Consider the following 26,846-nt stretch of genomic DNA (forward strand, 5'->3'; position numbering starts at 1 on the left):
TGTAGATGGCAAAGTAATCAATATTGCAGTACTAAATCTTGGGAAATCCTGTCAAAGTTCATTTTCCAGGATGGACTGACTAGACTTCATGAACTACAAGAAATCATGCATCAGTCTGAGTAGGTCCTATGGCGATACCTTTGCAGAGGTGACAGAGGATCCAGAGAGCACTGACTGGGGCAAATTTAGCTGCCTTTTAGGCATAGTCATCTTGGGCTTGGACTGAACAAGGTCTCAAGTTGCAGTCAGGCAACCATGACATTAGTCTGGTTCCCAAGCAATTCCTTCTGAACTAATAAAGGAAATACCACCCTTATCCTCTTTTACCATAATCCAGGCATTGGGAAAAAAATGGGCTGGTAGTGGCTTCAAAACCAACCAAAGGTCTGGTGTTGGCACAGTAGGACTAGGCCATAGTCATGGCATCCTCTGGCAGTACAACAGGTGCCAGACCAAGGAATTGCAAGGGCAACTCACATGAGCTGGTAAACTCGAATGAAGGAGGGTAGTCTGACACGGAGAGGTCTTTGGCCTATCTCATCATTCTCAGAGTGCTTTCCTTTTGCTTCTTCACGATGGCAGCCTGGGATCAGACACTATGGTGTGGAAAAGGCCTACAGCTACCACACTAAACATTAATTGAGGGATTCGGCTTTATGCTTAATTGTCTTGCTAAAAGAAGCACAAAAAAGGACAGTGATATAGGTTCATAGGTTGGTACTAGGCTATTGGCCCTAGGGCCAATACAAGCCTAGCCATAACAATTCCCTGGCTATTACTTCCCACACTATTTACTTCTCTGGACCCCTGTCCAGCAGGGCGACTGACGTGATCCCTGGGGAGAATTTCCTTTCTCCCATCCAGTCATCAAGGTTCCTTTTGAAAAAGGCCAAAGAGGTGCTCGGCTTGACATGTATGGGCAGTCTATTCCAGAGTCTGGGGAGTCTCTGGGTCAGGAACCTACCCTCCAGCATGTTTTGTTTATTATGATAAGGTTTAGATCCCTGGAGGGTGTGGCTCTGAGGGATTGGGATTTCTTTAAGTGTAGCATGTCCAAAAGCTCTAGGTTTGACATGGCCTTGTATGCTAAGCAGAGATCGCCTTGGAGTAGACTATATGCGACAGAGTATAGCTGGAGTTTAAGGCGGTCAGCATAGGGCATCTTGCTTTAGGCCTGTGATTCTTTTAGTGAGGTATTTCTGCGGCCTTTCCAGTTGTTGCAGATGTCTTGAGAGGTACATACCAAATGGGGCATTGTATTCTATAATGGGTCTAATGAGGGATGAGTATAGTGGGACAATGACCTTTTTTCTGGACAAAAAGCCCTTAGTGATGGTGTGCCACATAGAAGGATTTCCTGACTGTTGTGGCGATGTGGTTATTGAAGGTGAGACCACTGTCCACCTGTGTCCCTAAGTCTCTTATCACACTTTCAGTGTTTAGTATACTGCCACCTATATGGTAATTCATGGGTACATGTTTTTTCCCAAAGGGGATAACTATACATTTCTTGGCATTAAGCTTGAGCCCATGGCTCTGGCACCAAGCATCTGTTTCTGTAAGGCCCTTTTGTAAAGTATCGACATCATTTGGGGATTCAATAATGGCTCCCAGTTTGCAGTCATCTGCGAACTTTGTTGGCCAGAGTCCCTTAGTGTTGGGCCTGTACTTCAGAGAAGTAGATGCCAAACAAGAGAGGTCCCAGGACTGAACCCTGTGGTACTCCACTTGTCACTTGTCTGGAGCTGGATTTGGAGTCTGCTACTTTTACAGTGTGGGTTCTGTCAGTAAGCCAGTTGGCAACCCATTGAGTGACGTAGGGATTAATGCCCAGCTTAGTAAGTTTATCTATGATTCCAGAGTGGGGGATGGTGTCAAAGACCTTGGCGAGGTCCAGATAGGCTGTGTGGACTGCCTTACCCTTGTCCACGGCTCTGGAGACTGATTTGAAGTCAATCAGGTTCAGGAGGCAAGATCGGCCCTTCATGAACCCAAACTTGGTGGGGTCCAGTGTTTTAAGGTTGCCAATGTCCGTTTATAAGTTCCATGATAATACGTTTCATGGCCTTGCAGATCAGGATTGTCAGACTGATGGGGTGGGTAGTTCCCAGGATCCAAAGTGGAGTGGTATAACTGTAGCTGTGTGCCACTCAGTGGGCATGAAGCCCGAGGTGAGGGTATGATTAAACATGACACTTGGGTAGGGTGCCAGTTCATTCTGTAGTTCATGTAGTACACAGCCCGGGATGTCATCTGGTCCCATGGATGCTGCATTCTTAGCTTTGGAGAGTGTGTTTTTACCTGTGTGGCCAGTATTACCGGAATTTGGCAATCTTCCGGTATTGAGATGGGCCATTTAGGGGGTGAAGTTGGCACTGAATCAATCTGCCAGGATATTGGCAACATCCTTGTGATCAGTATATTTAATGCCATTCTGTTGTAGCTCAGAGCAGATCTGAGCATTGCCATTTAGATTCTTGACAGTTAGAATGCCTTGTGGTTGTCTTTGGAATCTTTGGCAATTTTATTTTCGTAACTAGCTTTGGAGTATTTTATGAGGGATCTCAGCTTCTTACTGAGGCTGGTAAGGGAGTTTTTTGCATCCTGGGATTTTTCTCTTTTCTGCAACAGTTTTCCTTTTGTTGTAAAGTTTGTTTATGGCAGGGGACCACCAGATTGGCTTCCTTTTTTTGGAGGAGAGCATCTTGGTTCTATTTGGGATGGCACGATTCATGCAAGAGTGGATCTGCTCGTACAATGCCTTAGTGTAGGACTCAGTAGTCAAACTTTCAGTTGCCGTTTGCATGGATGTCATGAAGTTTGTCACTTCTGACTTGAGTAGCATGAAGTTGGCTTTGGAGAAGTTTTTTATGGAGGTTTCCTTACTGGGGGGTGGGATGTGGATGTTAAGGGTAATTAGCTTATTGTCTGACCTGACCAACGAGGGGGTGACCCTAGGTGTAGAGCACTGATTTCCCATGTTGGTAATGACCAGGTCTAGGATATTGGAGCCCCTTGTGGGACTATGAATTAGTTGATCCAGGGCATTGGAAATTATGAATTCCAAGAACCGTTGGGCAAATGTGGTGGTACACGAGTAGTTTTCACAGTTAATGGCACGGTAGCTGAAATCACCCAGTATTAGGGTGTTTGGTTGTATCTTAATATTTTCCAGTATGTTTAGAAAGGTGTAGTGAGAATCCTGGGGCATGGTGGGGGATCTGTAGCAAGCTACAATTTGGATTGCAGTCTTACCTAGTGTTAGCTGCACCTGGAGAATTTCAGATGCATTGTGTTGGGCAACTAACCTGGTAGTGTGAATATCCTTGGTGAATATGGACACTCCTCCACCTTTAGTGTTTCGATCCTCGTTTGGTGGCCGAAAAGTGTGGTAAGAGTTGTAGCCTGGTATTGCAGGGGTGCTCTCTGGAGCCTTGAACCAGGTCTCAGTTTCTGCACAGATATCGATGTTCTCCATTTTTTGGAGTGCCTTGAGAGAGTGCATTTTGAGGTTTAGACTTCTAACATTGAATAGCATTACCTTCAGATTTTGCATGCTTGTACCTGTTACAGTGGTGGTTTTGTCCTTTGAACTTTGCCTAAAAAAGGCACTATAGGGGTGGCAAGAGCCTTTGCCAGTAACCTGAATCCCAGGGGCGACAGGTGCAGATCATCTCTGGCAAAGCATTGTGGTCTGTCGATCATGTTGTCCTCGGCAGACAGATACTGGATCATCTTTGAATGACATCAGAAGCTTAGTCAATTGTTGAAGTCATTTTGTCCTTGTATTGTGGTATCATTCTGGGCGAAGGCAGGATGCTCTACTCAGGGCTAGGGTCATAGCTGCCTTGGCCACATGATCCGAGAGCTCTTCCATGTCTCTTTTCATGTAGGCCAGGGAGGTATGTCTCAAGTCATTCATTCCAACATGGACAATGACAGAGTCATATTTGTACTTGTTGTGGAGTGACTTGAGTGCATGAGTTATGTGGCGGATCTTGGCACCAGACAGGCAGCTCACTGTAATTTTCTCCTTGTTCAGCCTGGTGAGTGGGACATCAGTGTGCCTGACTATAGAGTCACCTATGACTAAAGTGTTAGGTACATTGTTTAGCCTTAGGGGCTGTTGCTGGGTGGCACACTGGTGTTGTGAGCTGTGTGACACACTGGTTGTGATTGGTGTTTGTTTGAGTTTCAGCTTAGGAGGTCCTTGTTGCTTGTGCAGGTTATAGTTAAGGGCCTTCGCATATGTGGATTTAGTGTTGCTATGTGTGGGTGTGAGTTTAGAAGAGATATGTGTTGCTTGAGATGTAGTGCGGGTGTTAACCTTCTCCTCTTGACTGTCTTAGCACAATCTTGTGTGGAGAGAGTTTTGCTTCCCGTTTGGCTATGTAAGTGCATCTCTCACAGGTTGTAGTGTTGGGTGGTAGGAGGAGAGGGTTGTCTGTGTACATGAGGCAATTGCTGCATTGCCCCAGTATGCCCAGATTCACGAGGCGGACAGGAGAAATCAACGGAAGCTGACCCTCGGACATGCCTGGTTTGGTGCTTTTTTTTTTTTTTTTTTTTAAAGTACAGGAGCCGTTTTCCCTTACCTTAGCAAGGCACTTTGCAGTTACAGGCTGTTGATTGCCTATGATTAATTTTGCATTATTAATAAGGAGAGTTGAGTGTTTGTATCAGTTTAAGGCTTCCCAGTGCTTTCCTGCAGGTATTAGAGCAAGTGCTAGTAACAGGGATGCTTAAAGGTAAGATGAAAACAAAATGGTTTATCCTAAACACTGCAGTGTGCACAAGAGAAGTTAGATGTGAAAGTAGGTAACAAGTTTTACCTGTCTAAAAAGTTAAGTTTTAGTGGACAGTCACTATTTTTAAAACAGCAAAATAGATTGAAAGGGGGTGATCACTTTTGTATTCCGGTACTATGGAATACAGTAGAATGACCAATAAATTTAAATAGTAGAAGGGGGGGGGTGATTTCACAAAATGATAACTTAGTGCTTACTCACACAAGCCAGTGAAAACAGAGAGGAAATGAGATATATGGTCAAATTAACTCAAGAGGCAGGCAACTAGAAAGACAGTGGTATTTAAGAACACAACAGTGACAGGGTGGGGGGGGGGGGGGGTGAGGAAATGTTTCTGCCTGACTCACAAGCGACAGAGCTGTGGGGTCTTTTGAAGTTTTAATATGTGGTTAAAAGCAGAACACAAGCAAAACACAAGGTAAAGAAAACAAATCACAGCACTTAAAATATAAAAAGGCAATAAACTAATACAAAATACAACAAATAAAAAGCAAACCAACCTTTCCCTCACAACAAAGTGCAGCAGAGTCTGGGTGTACCTTTCCAGTACACTGTGCTTGGGCCCTGAGCAAAATCAGTCAGTAAGAATGGAAGTTTTTTTGCGAGAGATCCTTTTCCCACTTAGAAAACAGTTAACATTTTTCAACATTAAACATCTAAATACAGTTCAAAATAAAAAGTTCCCGAGTGGGGTAATTAGTTGAATCTTCTGGTAATTCAAGTTAACCAACAGATTATGCACATCTGTTTTTCTGCACTGGACTAACAGCAACTAGTAACTGAAAAGTTGGTAACAGCCAACAACTATTTTATGCCAGACAACCTGATGGCAAATGCCAAGAAAATACGACAAAAGAAGGATAATTAAAGACTGGTGTTTGGGCCAGCCATAGGCTTCTGCATGATAGGAAGTCACAAGACTTGGTAATAAAACAATGAGTATGAAAAACAGCTTACCATAATAGCAGACCTCCGAGTAGATGAATGCTGTGGTAATTATTCAGTCGCAGAATGCCCACCATCTGGCCCGACTTCCAGAGCTTACTGCCCTTCCTCCTCCCGATATGGTGGACATTCTTCTGCTAAGGACATTCTCTGTAAATACAAAATGCCTGCTGATGCCACTTCCGAGCTTTCTTGCCCTTGAATGGGGGAAGGATTTAACCAGAATCCTAAGGAACAAGGCCCTGTTTTAACTCCTAAGGGGACAAAAACAAGGTCTTCTAAAATCTAGGCTGATTGGAGGGGAAAAATAGGTCTCTCTAAATCTACTTAGACCTGATCAGATCTGAGCTATAGTAAGAGAAAAAGGGAAGGGGGTTGCACAGGTTGAGGGTATACCATACCAGCCCAGGATGCCCAAAATCAGAATAAGGATTTGAGGGTTGAGAAAACAGTACTGCACCAGTGATCTGCTCAAACATTTGCATCTGCCATTATGGAAAGATTTTACACGTGTATATACAGTGCCACACAAGAGTCAAGCTCAGAGTCTTCTTTCCCCACTGATTCTGCCAGGCCTGTTCCCTTGGCTGTGATTTCAACTAGATAGTAGGTAGGGACAGTGGGAATCTCATTCATCCATTCATGCATGTCACTAATTAGATGTTGAGGCATTTGACTACCTTAAAGGACAACCGCACCCTCAGACTCAAAAAATATTTATTGCATCATGGTTTGGGGTTTCCTACATTTTAACAGCACTCTGGGACTATTTAGAGCTTTTTAGATATTTTTATATGCAATTTCTGACTCTGACCACATGGGGGCTGTCATTTTGAAATAATTCAGACTGTTTACTCTGCCTCTAAGTATCCCAGAATGCATTGTTTGTCTCAAAAAAATTGCATCAGATCTGCCACGTTTTCCCTTAAGCTGCTGTCACTTCATTGACTTAACAAGGCATTCACTGCTGTCTTAAATTCCCCTACTTTTGGTTAAAATGTTATCCTTTTTCAATGACTACTTCAAACACAAGCAGTGCAAATGCTACAGAACAGAACTGAAAAGTGCATTTTATTGCTTTTGTTTCTTAGAAATGCTAACTTGCTTTCTTTTGTGAAGGCTGAAATCTAGTTCTTCAAGGCATCTCCCCTCCCACTTCACATCTACCTTCCCTAGCTGTCAAAGAGCTAAGGGTAATTTGAACCATTATCTGCATGTGATTGACAGATCACAGCAGGTGACCAGAGTAATGTACTGTTTTCTTGTCGGCCTTTCCCTCCTTACAGTGGGACACTTTTTGTTGCACTCCTCCAGTCAAATTTAGAACCAAGCTACATAGCACTGGGAATAATCACCGTTTTGCAAAGCATCAAACTTCCACTTATTTTTCCCTCCCGTTTGATTAAATAGCGAACAAATGACACACTATAAACATGAAATATTTTACAGACTTGCATGGCAGCACCAACATGCTTTTTTAAGGCATAATTTAAAAAATTACGGTATTGCATACTTCTTGTAATCTGATGTAGTGTTGTCGATTAATTGTGAGATATCTGCTTCTTATGTAAAAACATGCAATTAATGTAAATGCATGGTTATTGCAAATTTATGCTCTTAGTTTTTGCAGCTGTTACTGTGCTTCTGCCTGTACTTTGTCACATATCGGTAGGGCAATATAAAGCAATATGACAATACAAAAACAAAGTTTACAAAATTTAGAAATTACATCCAAAATTGAGACTCACCCACCCTCACCCTCACCACATTCACTCACCACCCTCACCACACTCACTCACCACCCTCACCACACTCACTCACCACCCTCACCACACTCACTCACCACCCTCACCACACTCACTCACCACCCTCACCTCACTCACCACCCTCACCACACTCACTCACACACCACACTCACTCACCACACACTCACCACCACTCACTCACCTCACCACACTCACTCACCACCCTCACCACACTCACTCACCACCCTCACCCGACTCACACACACCACACTCACCCGACTCACACACACCACACTCACTCGACTCACACACACCACACTCACTCGACTCACACACACCACACTCACTCGACTCACACACACCACACTCACTCGACTCACACACACCACACTCACTCGACTCACACACACCACACTCACTCGACTCACACACCACACTCACTCGACTCACACACCACACTCACCCTTTCACACACATAACCACCACAAGTTTGTTTGGCAACACCAAGAATGACCCCAGGCCTTTGTCCGAGGAATGCATGAGTAATTATGTACCTTGGCTGTGCAGACATCAGAAACACATGCCCATACAGATCTTACACATCAAGCCGCTCCATTCAAATTGTACATGAAATGCACCCATTGAACAGTTTTCCACCTACAACATTATTAAAGTACTTTAATTCAACACTAGTGAGCCCTACTTTACACAGCCCAGTAAACCTGTCCACAGATTCAGCTTCTACAGCACAGTCCAATAAACTGTCTACTGTACATTAGTGTTAAACACAGGAATTTCCAGTTCTTATCAGCATAACCACATACACAATCTTCCACCTCAGACCTTTCATGAAGGATGTTTTATTTTTAAATTTTCATCCTTCCCACTTTAGGGGTCTTACATAAATCCCACCAAAAAGGAGATCTATAAACTGCAATCACCCTGATCCAAATCCATCCAAACATGGCTGCAAAATTAAAGTTGTTACGGTTTTGAGGGGAGGGTTAAGCAACCATGCCCACACCACCTGGGAACAATCAAATTCTTCCTGTCTTTACAACTACATAGTTCCACAACCACAGGGAAAAAATTACCCAGCAAATGCACACCAGTACCTAATTGAATTAAGTGACAATTCAACACTAAATCATAAATCACAAAACAGACTATCAATTCAGTATATGAAGAACATACCAGTATAGTGTATTTAAAGTTGCATCTAACTACCAGATTGTGCTGGGACAGCTGTAGAGATAAAAGTGGTTTTGTAAAATTCAGCCGATACTGGCAGAGTGCCCTTTATCACACAAACGTGCACACACTTGCCCTTATCACACAGATGCGCACACACTTGCCCCTTATCACACAGACACAAAGTTTGTTTGGCAACAGCTAAAATGACCCAAGGGCTTCTTCCTTCTGATAGCAGTCTGTTAATTAGAAGTTATGTACTCACCATAACGTTCCATCTGAGTAGGTGACTTCATTTGGATGCAACCTGTGGGTATCGGATCCGACCTCGGATCCGAGCCGGCATTTCAAAAGCTTAGGCTCCGAGCTCCTAGCTCCTCCCTCTACCCATAACCCCTTGCCAATCCCTGACTGACCTCAGATTGAGTTTGCCTATATAATACTGACAACAGTACCTGAACAAAGCAAAAAAATACTCGCTGTATAAAGGTCAGGGGGATGGAGGTTGCATCCAAATGAAGTCACCTACTCAGATGGAACGTTATGGTGAGTACATAACTTCTAAATCTGAAGTAGGCAGACTTCATTTGTCTGCAACTTGAGGGACAGAGTCCCCAGCTACCTGAATCTTGGGCGGCCGTCATGGAAGGATGTTTCGGAGCACCGCTGAGCCAAAGGATGCTCTTCCTCTGGAAACAACATCCACCTTATAATGAGAAATAAAGGTATGAGGTGAGGCCCAAGTGGCTGCCGCGCAGATATCATCCAATGACACACGGGACTTAAAGGCGGCTGACGTGGAGACTGCCCTAGTAGAATGAGCCGTAACCCTCTGAGGAGCAGGTCTACCTGAAGTGTCATAAGCCTGCAGAATACAATTCGCAATCCACCTCGATAGTGTGACTTTAGAAACTGCTTTACCCAAAGCAAATTTAGCAAAGGATACGAACAGCTGATCTGATTGCCTGTGACCAGCTGTTCTGTGAATATAAAATCGTAATTGTCTATGAACATCCAAGGAATGCAGTTTGTATTCTCCTTTGAGTACTTGGGAAAAAACACATGTAAGTTGATTGATTGGTTGATATTAGATTCTGAAGAGACCTTTGGAAGAAAAGATGGATTGGTCCTGAGGCACACCCTATCTGGAAAGAAGGAAAGGTAAGGCGGCTTGACGCATAGAGCCTGAAGTTCAGACACTCTTCTGGCTGAAGTAATAGCTACTAAGAAGGCAGTCTTCCAGGAAAGGTACTTCAGGTCTGTAGACGCTGCAGGCTCGAAGGGAGGAGCAGTAAGAGCTTGCAAAACTAAAGATAGGTCCCAAGGTGGTACAATGTCTTTGACTGGAGGCCTCAACAAAAAAATACCTTTAAGAAAGGTTTTGCACAATTTCGCGTTCATGAGGGGAGCTGTCTCATGACCAATGTGATAATGAGAGATGGCTGCCAATTGTACCTTAATCGTGGAAGAACTTGCCCCTTGATGAAAGAGGTCTGTTAAAAAATCCAGCACTGCCGACATAGGTGCTGAAAAAGGATCCAAACTTTTCTGGACCGCCCAAATAGAGAATCTCTTCCATTTACTCCGATAAACCTGCCTAGTGGAAGGTTTATGAGCTGCCACTAGAATGGCCTTGACCGGTGACGAGATACCGGGAGTTCTAATCAAGGATGGAACTGGAGCAGCCAAGCTGTCAATTTCAGGGTGTGTAGATTGGGGACCGAAATTCCCAGAGGATGGGAGATGAGATCCAGAATCCAGGGTGGATTCACTTTGTGAGACTATACAAAGGGGAACCAGGGTTGACGAGGCCAGAACGGGGCAATGAGAATCATTCTGCTCCCCAAACTGTTGGCTTTCTGCAGAAGCCTCTGCATTAGAGGTAGTGGAGGGTAGGCATAAAGGAGACCGGGAGGCCAAGCATGCACCAGCATCTCTCGAATTCCCTGGTGGGGGAAGCAGAGTGAAGAAATTGTCGCATTTGGCGTTTTGAGGGAGAGGCAAAAAGATCGCAACAGGGTTGCCCCCAAACGGCAAAAATCTTCTTCACTACCTGAGGATTGAGAGACCACTCGTGAGGGGAAAGAATGGTGCGACTGAGTTTGTCCGCAAGGATGTTGGATTTTCCCGGAATGTGCGTTGCTACAAGAAAGCGTTTGGTGGAAATTGACCATTCCCAGACTCTCATGGCCTCTCGACAAAGGGGATAGGACCTGGTTCCTCCCTGTTTGTTGATGTACCAGACTACAGACATGTTGTCTGTCTGAATCGCAATAGTCCCTGAAGGGAGAACGTGGTGAAGTGCTTGCAACGCTAGGAGCACCGCCCTCATTTCCAGGACGTTTATATGCAACGAAGTCTCTGTGGAGTTCCACGTGCCTTGGACAACCTTCCCAGAATGCCCCCACCCGAGGCAAGAAGCGTCCGTGGTCACTGTGGCTCGGGGGAATGCTGCACAAAAAGGTCTCCCTGTCAGAGGCTCCGGAGATCGAAGCCACCAAAGAAGGGAATCCTTGCATGCTTTGCTGACCGCTATCGGAGTGTTGAGAGAGGAACAGAGAGGGGACCACTGAACTTGAAGGGTCCATTGAAGAACCCTCATGCGTAGGCGCGCATGAATAAGAAGCGGGATAGCTGCCGCCATCGAACCTAGGGCCCTCAGGACCGAGGCTGCTGTCGGAAAAGGTTGCAGGACCGCTGCGACATGACACTTCAGGTTGGAAATTCTGTCTGGGGTGAGGAAGGCTCGCATTGACCTGGTGTTTAGTCTTCCTCCTATGAAATCTATAACTTGAGTGGGGTGCAGTAAAGATTTCTCCCAGTTGACAGTGATGCCCAGCCTTGGGGCTATACGAAGGAAATAGTCCCTGGCTGAGCACAGAAGATGCCTTGATGATGCCGTTAGGAGCGAGTCGTCCAGGTACGGAAAGACCTGTAATCCCTGGAGCCTCAGGTGGGCCGCTACAACAGCTAAAACCTTGGTGAACACCCTGGGGGCTGAGGTGAGACCAAAGGGAAGGACCCTGAACTGATAATGACTGGCTCCCAGCCAGAAGCGAAGAAACCTCCTGGACCGTCTGTCCATGCGAATGTGGTAGTACGCATCCTTGAGGTCGATGGAGCACATCCAGTCGTTCTCCCTCAAGAGGGGGAGTATAGATTGAAGGGTGACCATCCGGAACTTTTGCTTGGTTGCTGACAGGTTCAGCAGGGAAAGATCTAAGATCGGTCTTAAGTCCCCCGTTTTCTTTGGCACTAAAAAGAACCTGGAGTAAAACCCTGACCCGGTTTGATCTGGGGACGACTGGATAGCTCTTTTTCCTAGCAGCTGTCCGATTTTGATAGCTGCTGCCTCCCTTTGGTCGGGTGGAACATCTGGGAGGCTGCGAGATCTGGGAACTTTGTATAGGGGAATTGTATAACCTCTGGATATCACACGAAGCACCCAACGGTCTGTTGTGATGGACTCCCAAGAAGTTAGGTGCCTCGAAAAACGCCCCCCGACTGCCTCCAGAGACGGACAGCCGGGCAACCCTTCAGGGCTGCTGCGTGGGTCTATCAGAGAAAGGTTCTCTGGACCCAAAGTTGCTAGGAGCCCCCCTGCCTCTAGGACGGCGACCTCCCCGTCCTCCTCTGCCACGGAAGGACTGGTTATCCGGAGCAGGTTGGGACTGCTGCGATTTCCGGAACCACATCTTCTTCTGTCCCTTTTGGTTCTTCGAGAAGGACCTCTGGGGAGCTGAGAAGCGGACTCCGACGGCAGACAGCGTCTTCCCGTCCTTCTCGCTCTGGACTAATGTTTCGCGAACAGTTTTGCCAAACAAGGCAGAACCATCGAAGGGGGCATTCGCGAAGGTCGCCTTGAAGGGCTCTGCGAAATCACAGTGGCGGAGCCAGGCCTGTCGCCTCATGACTAGGCCTGCTCCGCTGGCTCTAGCGGCTCCCTCAGTAGCGTGAGAAAGCAGCCGCATAGATGTATTCAAAACTGATCTAAGAGTGGCCATTCGGGTGGAGTATACCTGCTTATCCTCACTCGACATGAACTCTGGGGGAGATGCAGCGTATTCTTTAAACTCTGGGGGAGATGCAGCGTATTCTTTAATCAGATCCCGCTGCATCCTGATGACGTGTGCCATGTAGTTCAGCGCTCTCAAAGAGAAGGTTGCTGAACTGAAAACTCGCTTCCCAATGCGATCCATCGAGCGGGACTCCTTGCCCGGAGGATGCATAGAAGGACTCTCCTGGGCCAATTCCCTCTTAGTGGCTGCAGCCATCATCATGGCATCTACTGGGGGGCCTTTGCTCCAGTGAGTGCGGTCCGCCGGAGGGGAAAGGATACGGTCAGGACGCTTGGGTACAGGCTCAACGGTGTCCGGATCCTTCCACGCTCTGATGGATATAAGGTCCACCAGAGGGTCGGCAGGAGGGGACACCCAAGAGGTAGATGGGCCCGCCTCGAATGCCTCCAAGAACACAGACTCGTCTGAGGAGGCCTTGGGGGCAGACCACCCCCCCCCCGATCCTCAACATTTCCATAATGTCTCCAAATGAGACGTCTTCAGGGGGTGACCTTGGGGAACCCTCCCTTCATCCAAGTCTGTGTTTTCGGTAACGGACTCGGGGGAGTCCATGTGCCTCCTTTTGCACTTACGCTTCCGAGGTACTTCTTCGGGGGGGGGGCTGTCCGAGGAGTACTCTTCCGCAGCTGGATGTTCCAAGGGAACTACTTGGGACATCGAGGCGGGCTGTCCCTGGGACCGGCTGGTGGGGGCCTGGCCCAACTGCAAGGGAGCGGGATGGAGCCTGGGCAGGGACCGGGGGTCCGGTAGTCCTCAACAGTGCCCTTTCCACTACGTCGAAGGCCGAGGGGAAGCCAGCTTCTCTAAACCCAGAGAGCCGACCCCCACTCGGATCCGACGCACGGATCGGAGCCGGAGCCGACCGCCGGATCCGAGACCGTGTGCTCCGACCTAGGCGGAGCCGAAGACACACAAGCTTCCTCGGATCCGAGGCTCGGTCTCGGCTCAGAGGTCGGGTCCGGCACCAAGCACTCAAGGGATGGGACGGATCCGAGGTGCGCCGACCTATCGGATCCGACCCACCCCGGATCCAACTCTGCCCGGCGCGACAGCTCCGAACCCATGGTGTGGGTCGGAGAAGGAGCCAAAGGGGTCGAAGCCCCTCCCGGATGGGGGGGACTAGGAGCACTCCCATTTGCATTTGGGCCTGGATGAATTTCCTCATCATCCGGTCCATATCTGCTTCACTCATAGAAAAGGTGGATCTAGTCGAGGCCACCGAAGCGGATCTAGACAGCCGCCTTGGGGACCTCGCGGAAGGGCTAGCCTCCTCCTCCTCGGGCCCAGGAGAGAACCGAGGGGAGTGGAGCTGAGGAGGAGGAAAGCTAGAAGGCACAGGAGAGGCCCGCTTGGATGGAGGAGCCGAACTAGAAGTTTCAGCTCTCCGTTTGTGGTGCCTTTCCCTGTGCCTCTCCTTCTCTCGCTCCCTAGAAGACTCTCTCCTCCGGCATCTTAGAGGGAGGTTGAGTCCCAGCCGGTGGAGGAGAGCCCACAGCAACTGTTTGCTGTGTAGAAGGGGCAGAAGCCGAAGCGGTATCTGGAGGGAGAAGTCCCGCCAGAACCAGCTTCACCTCCCTCAAAGCTTGGGGTTGAACCCTGCACAAATGGTACAACCAGAAGACAGGTGTTCAACCCCAAGCATGACACCAGTGTGGCCATCCGCTGGGGACAGCTTATGGCCACACTCGGTACATTTAGAGAATACTGCCTTATGGGCTTCAGACATGATAAGCCCTAACAGGCCTAAAATACACACACACACAAACTACGCAAAACCAGAGAAAAAATTAAAAGAATAGAGAGAGGAAAGCCTAACACAAACACCTCTAACTAATTAAATTAAAAAAGTTAAAGTTTTTGAAAATTTTCCTGTCAGAAAACTTATCTGTACTAGGAGCTCTAGGAATCTGTCGCAACTTGAAAGCGGCAAACAAAATCTGAGGTCAGTCAGGGATTGGCAAGGGGTTATGGGTAGAGGGAGGAGCTAGGAGCTCGGAGCCTAAGCTTTTGAAATGCCGGCTCGGATCCGAGGTCAGATCCGATACCCACAGGTTGCAGACAAATGAAGTCTGCCTACTTCAGATCTATAGGTTCATAGGTTGGTACTAGGCTATCGGCCCTAGGGCTTATACAAGCCTAACCATAACAATTCCCTGGCTATTACTTCCACACTATTTTCTACCCTGGACCCCTGTCTAGCAGGGTGAGTGACATGATCCCCGGATTTAATTTCTTTCTCCCATCCAATCGTCAATGTTCCATTTGAAGAGGGCCAAAGAGGCGGTCTGCTTGACATGTATGGGCAGTCTATTCCAGAGTCTGGGCAGTCTCTGAGTCAGGAACCTATCGCTCCAGCATTTGTTTATTGTGATGACAAAGTTTAGATCCCTGGAGCGTGTAGCTCTGAGGGAATGGGATTTCTTTAAGTGTAGCATGTCCCAGAATGGGTTCATGTTTTCTCCCAAAGGGGATAACTATACATTTCTTGGCACTGAGTTTGAGCCCATGGCTCTGGCACCAAGCATCTGTTTCTGTAAGGCCCTTTTCTAGAGTATCCACAACATTTGGGGATTCAATAATGGCTCCCAGTTTGCAGTTATCTGTGAACTTTGTTAGCCAGAATCCCTTAGTGTTGGCCTGTACTTCAGAGAAGTAGATGCCACACAAGAGCGGTCCCAGGACTGACCCCTGAGGTACTCTGACTTGTCAGAAGCTGGATTTGGAGTGGGCTACTTTTAAGGCGTGGGTTCTATCAGTAAAGCCAGTTGGCAACCCATAGAGTGTGTTTACCTTGCAGACACAAGGTGCACGGTTTGATTCTCACATGGGGTACTTGGCTAGGCTTAAAATGGTCCACAAGGGCAAATATCCTAGTATGAATCTATGGATATGGATCTATGGAGTGACGTAGGGATTAATGCCCAGCTTAGTAAGCATCCATACACATATACACACACTTGCCCCTTGCTTGCATTCACACACACACACACACACACACACACACACACACACACACACACACACACACACACACACTTGCCCCTTGCTTACATTCATGCACACACACACTTGCCCCTTGCTTCCATTCACACACACACACACACACTTGCCCCTTGCTTGCATTCACACACACACACAACACACTTGCCCCTTGCTTGCATACACACACACACACACACACACCTGCCCCTTGCTTGCATACACACACAATCTTGCCCCTTGCTTGCATACACACACACAATCTTGCCCCTTGCTTGCATATACACACACAATCTTGCCCCTTGCTTGCATACACACACACACTTGCCCCTTGCTTGCATTCACACACACACACTTGCCCCTTGCTTGCATTCACACACACACACTTGCCCCTTGCTTGCATACACACACACACACTTGCCCTTGCTTGCATACACACACACACACTTGCCCCTTGCTTGCATACACACACACACTTGCCCCTTGCTTGCACACACACACACAAACACACTTGCCCCTTGCTTGCACACACACACACACACACACACACACACACACACTTGCCCCTTGCTTGCATTCACACACACACACACTTGCCCTTGCTTGCATTCACACACACACACACACACACTTGCCCCTTGCTTGCATTCACACACTTGCGCCTTGCTTGCATTCACACACGTGCGCCTTGCTTGCATTCACACACTTGCCCCTTGCTTGCATTCACACACACACACTTGCCCCTTGCTTGCATTCATACACACACACTTGCCCCTTGCTTGCATTCACACACACACACTTGCTCCTTGCTTGCATTCACACACACACACTTGCTCCTTGCTTGCATTCACACACACACACTTGCTCCTTGCTTGCATTCACACACACACACACACACACACACACACTTGCCCCTTGCTTGCATTCACACATGGACACACACACACTTGCCCCTTGCTTGCATTCTCTCTCACGCACATACACACACACTTGCCCCTTGCTTGCATTCACACACACACACAGACACACACTTGCCCCTTGCTTGCATTCACATACACACACACGCACTTGTGGATTTAAAACACAAGAACCAGTATGACGGTCATAGTCCATGATACCTCACTGGACTATATGAAGAGGGACATGGAGCTCTCTGAATACGTGTCCCTAGGTATGAATTTAGCCTTGAGTCGCATCCTACCTTCAGCAATGATTATACGACAGGACCAGCAAAAATGACCTACTTCAACAAATGGCTTAGTTTCTGGTGTCACAACAACGGGATTCAATCTCAGACAGCTTGGGTAGACATAACTGACAAGCCACTATGCTTTTCAAGAGATGGTTTGCACTTATCACCACTTGGCTTCTGAATATTAACAAAAACTTTGTCACCATAGTGCCTTTTTTGGGATATGCCAAGTTAAGCCTGCCAACATAATAAAAATCAGTCAGAAATGCCTAAAGGTGCTGCTTCTCAATGCTAGTAGTTTAAATATAAAAAAAAAAATTACCTGGAAGCACTCCTTACCCTAGAAAATTCACACACATATATGCAGTCACGGAAACATAGTCCAGAACCATAGTAATCACTCTAGCTATTAAAGTCTACAGTACCTTTCATACATTTTGATCCCCCTCAGCTCTGAATAAAACATATGAAGGAGGTGTTTCAATGTTTTTAAAGCACTAATACAATGCTATACTGGTCCAAAAACATGAATGAATTGAGCTGCTGCTTGCCCAATTAACCACAGGTGTGAACCCCCATCATATCCTTGCATAATAGTGGTAGTAAAAATAGACACAGGAATGTTTAGAGGAGATGCATTAAACACGTTATAAAGCTAAACAGGGAGCAACATTAAACCATGCAGCCCTGAAATCAAGTTAGTATGTAATCATACTGCCTATGCTGATAAAGCAATTTCAATGTCCATAACTGAAAAATCTGGCACGGTACAATTAACACCACTAAAGCTACTGATGTGTTACAGTAAGACAATCTAGCAGACCTGAGCGAACGGTCAGTTCGTACAAGACCAGTGCTATATGTTTTATTAGCACTGATATTTTGCAATAAGTGGAAACAAATGGTTGCCGCTGATGAAACTATATAGTATTCGCCATTCATAATGAATGCTCCTGCTACACTGACTCAGCAGAAAGTACAGTTGTGTACCTAACATAAATGTAGATGTTAGAGTGTATTCACTGTTGCAGTCATTACTCTTGGGTTATCCTGCTGGCAGGCTACCCGCAGTCTACCTGAATTCCAAGGTCTTGGTCCGGAGTCGGTTGCTGTCGCCTCTTCCCTGACGTCAGTGCGCCAGGGGTATAAAAGATGCAGCCGATGCCATTTTCTTCAGTTTTTCTTGCCCCAGATGTCAGGTGCCCCCAAAAGAGTAGGCTAAAAATTATGCCAATAAACATGCATGCACTAAGGTAATCATTTCCTTCATCTACAAGCAAATACACCACATAGGTTGTATAGAACAGAGAAGTACAGATAAAACCCAGCAAAAGAAAGGGGGATGGTGGGAAGGTAACCTGGACTGCAACAGTGAATACACTCGAACATCTACATTTATGGTAGGTACACAAAGTACAGTTTTGTACCTACCATAAATGTAGATGTCCGATAGGTATGCATCTGCAGTCATCACATATGGGTTGTCCTGCCTCAGGCAGCCCTTCGGTCGGCCAGATTCCAAAGTCTGGGTCTGGCGTCGGCTGACATCGCCCTTTCCCCGACGTCAGAGTGCCTGGGGTATAAAAGCGTCAGCCAACGCCATCTTCCTCAGTGTTTCTTGCCCCAGATGCCAGGTGCCCTCAAAGGAAGGCTAAATTTGGAGAAATGCAATAAATTCCAAACATGCACAGAAATATATATAAAACAAATACACCATAATAGATAACCCCAGCTAGCTATGAGAGGGAAAAGTACCAAATAAATACCAAAGAGGGGAAGGAGGGAGGGTAAACCTGACTGCAGATGCATACCTATCGGACATCTACATTTATGGTAGGTACAAAACTGTACTATGTCCTTCAAGGATGCATCTGCAGTCATCACATATGGGTAGAATACCATAGCCAATCTGGGGGTGGAGGATCTATGTAAAGGATGGTGTATCTAAAATGCCCTGCAGGACTGCCGTAGCAAAACCTGCTCTGGATCTGGAATATAAAGGTAAATTGTAATGCTTGGAAAATGTATGCACGGAGCTCCATGTAGCAGCTTCTAAAATGTCCTTGGTAGCCACCCCTCTTAAGAAGGCTGTGGAGGTGGCTGTGGCTCTGGTGGAATGAGGTCTAATGTTAGCTGGCACAGTTTTTCCATGAAAGGAATAAAAAATGAATGCAATTCCCTATCCATTTTGAAATTGTCTGTTTGGAAATTGCTTTTCCTTGTGCACCAGCAGCATATGCTACCAACAACTGGTCAGTTTTTCTGTAGCTTTTAGTTCTGTCCAAGTAGTAGCGCAACTGTCTGTGTATGTCCAGGGTGTGCAGAAGTTTCTCCCCTTTGTTTTGTGGATTTGGGAAGAAGGTAGGCAGGTGAATAGCTTGGTTTAATGAGACCCTGGATAACACCTTTTGCATAAATGAAGGATTGGTTCTGAATGAGACTCTGTCCTGATGAAAAATAAGAAATGGCTGTACTGCCATGAGAGCCTGTAACTCAGATACTCTTCTTGCTGAGGTTATGGCCAGAAGGAAGGCAGTCTTCCAAGACAGGAACTGTAGTTCTGCAGATGCTGCTGGCTCAAAGGGAGGCAGAGTTAGTTTTTCCAACACGAAGTTAAGGTCCCAAGTAGGCACTGGAGGTTTCCTTGGAGGATTGATGTTTTTAATTCCTCTTAGAAACTGTCTTAGGAGAGGATGAGAAAAGACCGGTGGATCAGTATTGTACTCTGCTGAAATTGCTGAAGCATGAATTTTAATGGAAGAGTAAGACAGGCCATTGTGGAGCATTTCTGCCAAGTATTCCAGGATATGTGCCATGTTCATCACTGTCGCATCTAGGCCCTTTGTGGTGCTCCGAGTGTGAAATCTTTTCCATTTTGCTGAATATGCCTTTCTTGTGGAAGGCCGGCGAGCTTCCATGATGATATCCTTCACTCACTTGGATAGCTTATCCTGAGGAGGAGTCAAGGTATTTTCCAGGCTGTTAGTTGCAAGGTTTTCAGGTTGGAATGCAGAGTTTTGTAATTGTGCTGTGTCAGAAGTGGCCATTGAGGAAGAGGCCATGGTTTCGTGCGTGATATGCTCTTTAACAGTGGGTACCAGTGCTGTCTTGGCCAGTCCGGAGCTATCAGAATCACTTTTGGCTGCTCTGTCCTGATCTTCAGTAAGACCTTGGTCATTAATGGAAGAGGTGGAAATGCATACACTGTTAGAGTTCTCCAGCTGAAAGAGAGGGCGTCCACTTTCCATGCTTGTAGGTGGTATGTCCTTGAGCAGAATTTCTTCAGCTGATGATTGTGGGGGGAGGCAAAAAGATCTATGTCCGGCCTTCCCCATGATTGTGTTATCTGTAGGAAGATGTCTGGGTGCAGCATCCATTCGTGTGCATCCATGATATTTCTGCTTAAGCTGTCCGCCAGTATATTGTCTTTTCCTGGCACAAACTGGGATTGCAGCTCTATATTGAGTTTCAAGGAAAGTTCCCATAGATTCATTGCCAGTCTGCAAAGAGGATAGGAATGGGTGCCTCCTTGCTTGTTTATGTAACACAACTGTGGTGTTGTCTGTCCTTATTAGCAGGTGGCCTTGATGCAGAAAGAGTTTGAAGGCCTCGATTGCATGTATCACTGCCAGCATTTCCTTTTGGTTTATGTACATGCGTAGCTCCTTTTGTGACCATAGTCCTTGAATATATCTGCCCTCCATGTGTGCTCCCCAACCGTGGTATGAAGCGTCGGTTGTAATGGTTTGGCTCGCTATTGGTTTGCTGAAGGGCAGACCCCTGTTTGACTGGCTTGCTTGAGCCCACCACAGAAATTCCTTTTGGAGGCATGGAACGAGTGGGATCAAAGTTTCTAAGCTGTGACTGTGCCGAGTCCATAAACTCCTTAGGTACCATTGTAGTTTCCTCATATGCAGCCTTGCTTGTGGAATCAGAAGAATGCAAGATGCCAAGTAACCCAGGGCCTGCAGGATTTTCCTTGCAGTCAGCTGAGTTTGTCTTGTCAGATTCTTGAAGTAATCCAGTAGTCTGTTTTTCTTCTGAGAGAAAAGCCATTTGGGTGGTTGTGTCTAGATCCGCACCCAGAAAAGTTATTCTTTGGGATGGAACAAGTCTTGATTTGTGAATGTTGACTGTATATCCCAAGGCCAGCAGTAGGTGGATGGCATAATTCAAGTCCTTTACCAAAGTTTGTTGGCTGTCCGCTTGTATAAGGTAGTCGTCCAGATATGGGTATATTTGAATCCCCTGAAGTCTGCAGTGTGCAATTACTGATGCCAGGCATTTCGTTAATACTTTGGGCACAGTAGATAAGCCAAAGAGCAATGCTGAGAATTGATAATGCTCTGAACCTGCAAGAAATCTGAGGTGTCTTCTGCAACTTTGTCTGATAGGGACATGCAGGTATGCCTCCTTGAGGTCTAGAGTCACCAGCCAAGACCCCTTGCCCAGCATGGGAAGGAGTTGCTGTAGAGTCAGCATTTTGAATTTTGGCAAAATGAGATAAGTATTCAGTGCGGACAAGTCGAGAATAGGCCTCCATTGATTTTCTTTTCTTGGAACAAGGAATAGTCTGGAATAAAATCCTTGGCCTTGTTCTGAAAGAGGAACCTTTTCTATAGCTTTCATTTGCATTAAGTTGGAGATTTGTTTCAAAGCCTCTGCCCTTTGATTTGGTGGCAGGTCTGTCATGCCTTTTCTTTTTGGCAATGTGTGAAATTGGAACCTGTATCCTTTGTCTATTTGCAGTGTCCATTTGTCTCTTGTAATACTGTGCCAATTTTCTGAGAATAAAGAAAGCTTTCCGCCCAAAGGTGCTTCTAATTGAGCCCTGGTTGGCAGAGTCAAAGCAAAGTCATTGAGTTTGTCCTTGTGCAGCAGTTGTAGGTCCTGCACTACCTCTCTGGTTGGGAGGCTGCCGCTGACGTCCTCTGTAGGAGCCTCTAGCTTGCCCTCTACCTCTGGCACGCCTGTTCTTGCCTCTCTGAAATCTTTCTGTGTCCGGAAAGTACCAATTCTTGGTAGGCCAATTTCTGCTGAATCTTGGTGGTTGGACTTGTAGAAAATCTTTGACTGTTTGTACAGATTTTGCCTTTTCCTCAAATTTCTTTAAGACCTCCTGAGCAGTGGAGCCAAATAACTTTAGCTTTTCCAGTGGAGCATCCAGAAGCTTAGCTTTAACATGGTCTGGCAGAGTTTGTTCCTTCAGCCAAGCATGCCTACGTATGACTGCACCTGTCATAGCTGACCCACATGAAGCTTCCAATGAATCATAACCACACTGCAAGAAATGGTTGCTAACCTGCTGGGAGTTATGTACCAGATCCTGAAGTGATTTGCGATCTAGGGGTTCAGGTGAAGACAGTTTCTTATGCAATTCATCTAACAAATACTCTTGGTACTGTATCATATGAAATTGACAATTTAATGCCCTCATAGAAAGAGTAGCAGAAGTATACACTTTTTTACCCCATCTCTAAAGCCCTGGACTCCCTTTCAGAGGGAGTGGATTTTAGTTGTGGCAGCTGCAACCCCTTTAGGGCCCTGGGAAATAGTTTCTGGATCAGCAGAGTGGGCCTTGTAAAGAAAATGATGCGAGTCCGGGACCCTGTAGTACCTATCGGGTTTGACAGGGGCCGGAGGAAGAGTGTCAGGGGTTATGCTAGACTCAGAGTACACATCATCAATGACATTCAAAACAGGAGGAATAGCCAAAGGTCTATGCTGAGGGAAATGCAGAAAAGTTCTTAATCTTTTCCTGGAATCAGAGAATTCCTGGCCCTGCCATTTGAAATGCTCTCTCATAGTGTGAAGGGCCTCCCCGAAGGATAGTTCTTCAGGAGGGGAGGCCAAGGGGATAGATTCCTCTGCATCAGAGTCCTCGTAGGCCGAAAAAGCCTCCTCCTGGTAGTCCGAGAGAGCAGAGCCATCAGAGGCCTCCTCTGAGAAGTGGGGATCAGAGGGCTCAACCCTGGGCCTTTTGTCTAGAGGAGGTTGAGAGCCGCTGTCCGGATGGGGTTTGAGAGCCCCTTATTAAGGAAATAAGGTCCTCTGCTAATGTTAGAATCTGTGAACTTGTAGTGGGTCCCTGAGGAATAACCCTGGGAGGCATAGCTTTTATGTGTTTAGCAGCTTTAGCCCTGGTGAATACCTTTATGGACATGGATGCAGGAGGCCTGGCTGCACCACGTGCTGGTGTAGTTTTGTCTAGAGGAATGGTGTCGGAAGTTTCCAAGACACCAGTTTCTGAAGGAAATTCAATAACTGACTCAGCAGGGGCCTCCGGGGCAGAGGTTGTCGGTTGAGCGGTTTCGGGGGTCGGAAGTACCAAGGACTCTGTTTCAGCCGAGACCGAGACACTCTCGGTAGGCCTGGCCGTGGTTTCAGCCGAAACCGCGGCCCGCGTGTGTCGGTCCTTGTCCTTCCATTTCTTTGTTAAATGTGAAGTCGGAGTCTCCGACGGCATATTGTACGAAAAACTAGCCTCAAAAAATTCCTCTGCAAACTCCGCCCGACGTTTAAGAGTGCGTCGGTTGAAGGAAGCACAGGCTGAACAGGCCGAGACGTCGTGGTCTGGGCCTAGGCAGGGGAGGCAGTAAGAGTGGAAATCCTTATGAGGTATTTGTTTCCCACAAGTTAAGCAATTATTAACTATCTGACATCGGCTGAGGCAAGAAAGAGTCCCCAACGGGGTATTTAGCTTTTGAAGTCTTCGGTAGCTGAATTACAGGAGCTGGCCGACCGGCACTTGCGAACTGCTTCTGCTTCGGGCACCACGCGGCAAGAAAGACTGAGGAAGATGGCGTCGGCTGGCTCTTTTATACCCCAGGCGCTCTGACGTCGGGGAAAGGGCAACATCAGCCGACGCCGGACCCAGACTTTGGAATCCGGCCGACCGAAGGGCTGCCTGAGGCAGGACAACCCATATGTGATGACTGCAGATGCATCCTTGAAGGACATCTGTACTATGTTCATCGTGTTTCACCATTGCAGTCGTTACTCTTGGGTTGAATCCCAAAGCTGAGGATGGGTGTCTGGGGCTAAATAGGATTAGGAGAGACTATGAGGCCCTGCAGAACTGCAGTGGCAAAGCCTGCTCTGGATTTAGAGTAGAGAGGCAAGTGGTAGTGCTTTGTAAAGGTGTGCACCGAACTCCAAGTTGCAGCCTCTAAGATGTCTTTGGTTGGTACTCCTCTGAGGAAGGCTGCTGCTCTGGTTGAATAAGGCCTAATGTCCTTAGGCACTGATTTGCCATGTTGTGAATAGCAGAACCGAATGCAATGGCCTATCCATTTTGAAATAGTCTGTTTTGAGATAACCTTTCCTTGTGATCCTGCAGCATATGCCACTAAAAGTTGTTCAGTCTTTCTGAAAGCTTTAGTTCTGTCCAAGTAGAAGCGTAGCTGTCTGCGTATATCCAAAGATTGCAGAAGTCTCTCACTCTTACCTTTGTTCTGTGGGTTTGGATAAAAGGTAGGCAAGTGAATGGTTTGGTTAAGGGCCACACTGGACACCACCTTAGGCATAAATGTCGGGTTTGTCCTCAGAGAAACCCTGTCTGGATGGAAAATGATAAAAGGTTCCACAGCCATGAGTGCCTGTAACTCCGAGACTCCTCTTGCAGAGGTTATTGCTAGGAGCAGAGCTGTTTTCCAGGATAAGAATTTTATATCAGCTGTTGAGGCTGGCTCAAAAGGAGGCAGTGTGAGTTTTTCCAAGCCATAATTGAGGTCCCATGCAGGTATTGGTGCTCTCCTTGGAGGTCTTATGTTTTTGGCCCCTCTGAGGTACTGCCTTATTAAAGAATGAGAAAAGATAGGTGGTTCCGTATTGTAATGGGCTGAAATGGAAGAGGTATGGATCTTGATGAAAAGGATAGGCCTCTGTCCAGCACCTCAGTTAAGTATTGTAAAATCTGAGGAATGTTTGCAACAAACGTGTCAATTCCTTGTGCCTGGTTCCAAGCACAGAATCTCTTCCATTTTTCTGCATAAGATATTCTGGTACTGGGCCTCCTGGCCTCCAAAATAACATCCATCACAGCTTTGGACAGAGGAGTGTTCTGAATGGCTACATTATCTGCCATGCTGCCAGATTTAAGGTCGTGAGTTGGCTGTGCAGGATCTGATTGTTTTGTTGGGTCAGTAAGTGAGGAATTTGAGGCAATGTCCAGGCTGGACCTTGAGACAAGTTCTTTAAGATTGGGTACCAGTGCTGGTGTGGCAAGTATAATTTTTGGCTTCTCTTGTCTGACCTTTAAGGAGTACCTTGGGGAGGAGAGGCAGTGGAGGAAAGGCATATACTGTTAGGTTTTTCCAGCTGAAGGATAAGGAATCCACTTTCCATGTTTGCTTGTGATAAGTCCTTGTGCAGAATCTCTGTAGTTGGCAGTTGTGAGGGGAGGCAAACATCTATGTCTGGGCATCCCCATTTCCTTATCATGCTGAAGACTTGTGGATCCAGTTTCCACTTGTGGGGATCCATGAGGTTTCTGCTTAGTTCGTCTGCCAGAGTATTTATCTTTCCTGGCAGGAATTGTGCTTGCAGGTGAACTTGATAAGTCAATGCTGTGTCCCACAAAGTCAAGGCTTGTCTGCAGAGGGGGTAGGAATGTGTGCCTCCCTGCTGGTTTATGTACCACATGACTGTAGTATTGTCCGTCTTTATCAGTAGTTGTCCTGGATGAAGTAGATCCTTGAAAGCTGTCAGGGCATTTTGAGCAGCTAGCATCTCTTTTTGATTGATATAAAGATGCATCTGGCTTGCAGGCCCTGTGCCTTGAATACATTTTTCTGCCATGTGGGCCCCCCCAGGGATAATCTGATGCATCCGCTGTTAGTGTCTGCCTGGCTGTGGGTAAAGTGAATGGCTGTCCCTTGTTGTGGTGACAGGCCTGTGCCCACCATCGAAACTCCTGTCGCAGGCAGGGAATGAGGGTAATTAATGTTTCCAGGCTGTGGCAATGTTGAGTCCAAACACTTTTTAGATACCATTGTAGTTTCCTCATATGCAGTCTGGCATATGGAATTAGCAAGCTGCAAGATGCCATGAAGCCCAAAGCCTGCAGAATTTTTCTTGCAGATAACTGGGTCTTTGTTGCCAACATTTTGAAGTAAGAAGTCAGTTGCCTTTGTTTGCCTGGCGCGAGATAAGCCATCTGGGCAGTTGTATATAAGCTTGCACCCAGGAATATTATCTCTTGAGAGGGTACTAGTTTTGATTTATTTTCGTTTACTGTGTACCCTAGGCAAATTAGTAATCTTTTTACAAACGCCAGATGCTTTAGTAGAATGTCCTTGTTCTCTGCTTGCAAGTAAGGATATATTTGAATTCCTCTTTGTCTGCAAAATGCAATTACTGGTGCCAGGCATTTTGTGAAGAACCTGGGCGCAGTAGATAAGCCAAAGGGCAGGGCAGAGAATTGGTAGTGCATTGAGCCAGCTATGAATCTGAGGTGTCTTCTGCAAGATTGTCTGATTGGGACATGCAGGTATGCCTCTTGGGTCCAAAGTTACAAGCCAAGCCTTCTTGCCCAGCATGGGCAGAAGGCTGCTGCAGAGTCAACATTTTGAATTTTGGAACGTACAGTAATGTGTTTAGAATAGACAGGTCCAGTATTGGTCTCCAGGCTTTGTCCTTTCTGGGTACCAAGAAAACTCCCCAGTAAAATCCTTGTCCCTGGCTCTTGCTGTGGTACTCACTGAATGGCCCTCATGTCCATGAGGGATGAAACTTGCTTTTGTGCCTCTGCCCATTGATTGTATGGCAGGTCTGGCATACCTTTTGCCCTTGGCAGGGTGTGAAAGTGGAACCTGTAGCCCTGAGACACTATATTCAAGACCCATTTGTCCTGGGTGATCATGTGCCAATTTTGTGAAAAAAGTGCTAGTTTTCCCCCTAATGGGGC

At 46.7% G+C, this 26,846-nt stretch overlaps 1 protein-coding gene across 1 annotated transcript in view; it reads right to left on the reverse strand.

The window, feature by feature from the left end:
* Positions 1-26,846, reverse strand: part of LOC122797745 (centrosomal protein of 192 kDa-like) — a 1,194,871-nt gene that overhangs the window by 549,757 nt on the left and 618,268 nt on the right. The gene's annotated exons all lie outside the window — the stretch shown is intronic.

The sequence above is a fragment of the Protopterus annectens genome, chromosome 3.part1 (genome assembly GCF_019279795.1).
Source record: "Protopterus annectens isolate FY-2018-M chromosome 3.part1, PAN1.0, whole genome shotgun sequence".
Lineage (NCBI taxonomy): Eukaryota > Metazoa > Chordata > Ceratodontiformes > Protopteridae > Protopterus > Protopterus annectens.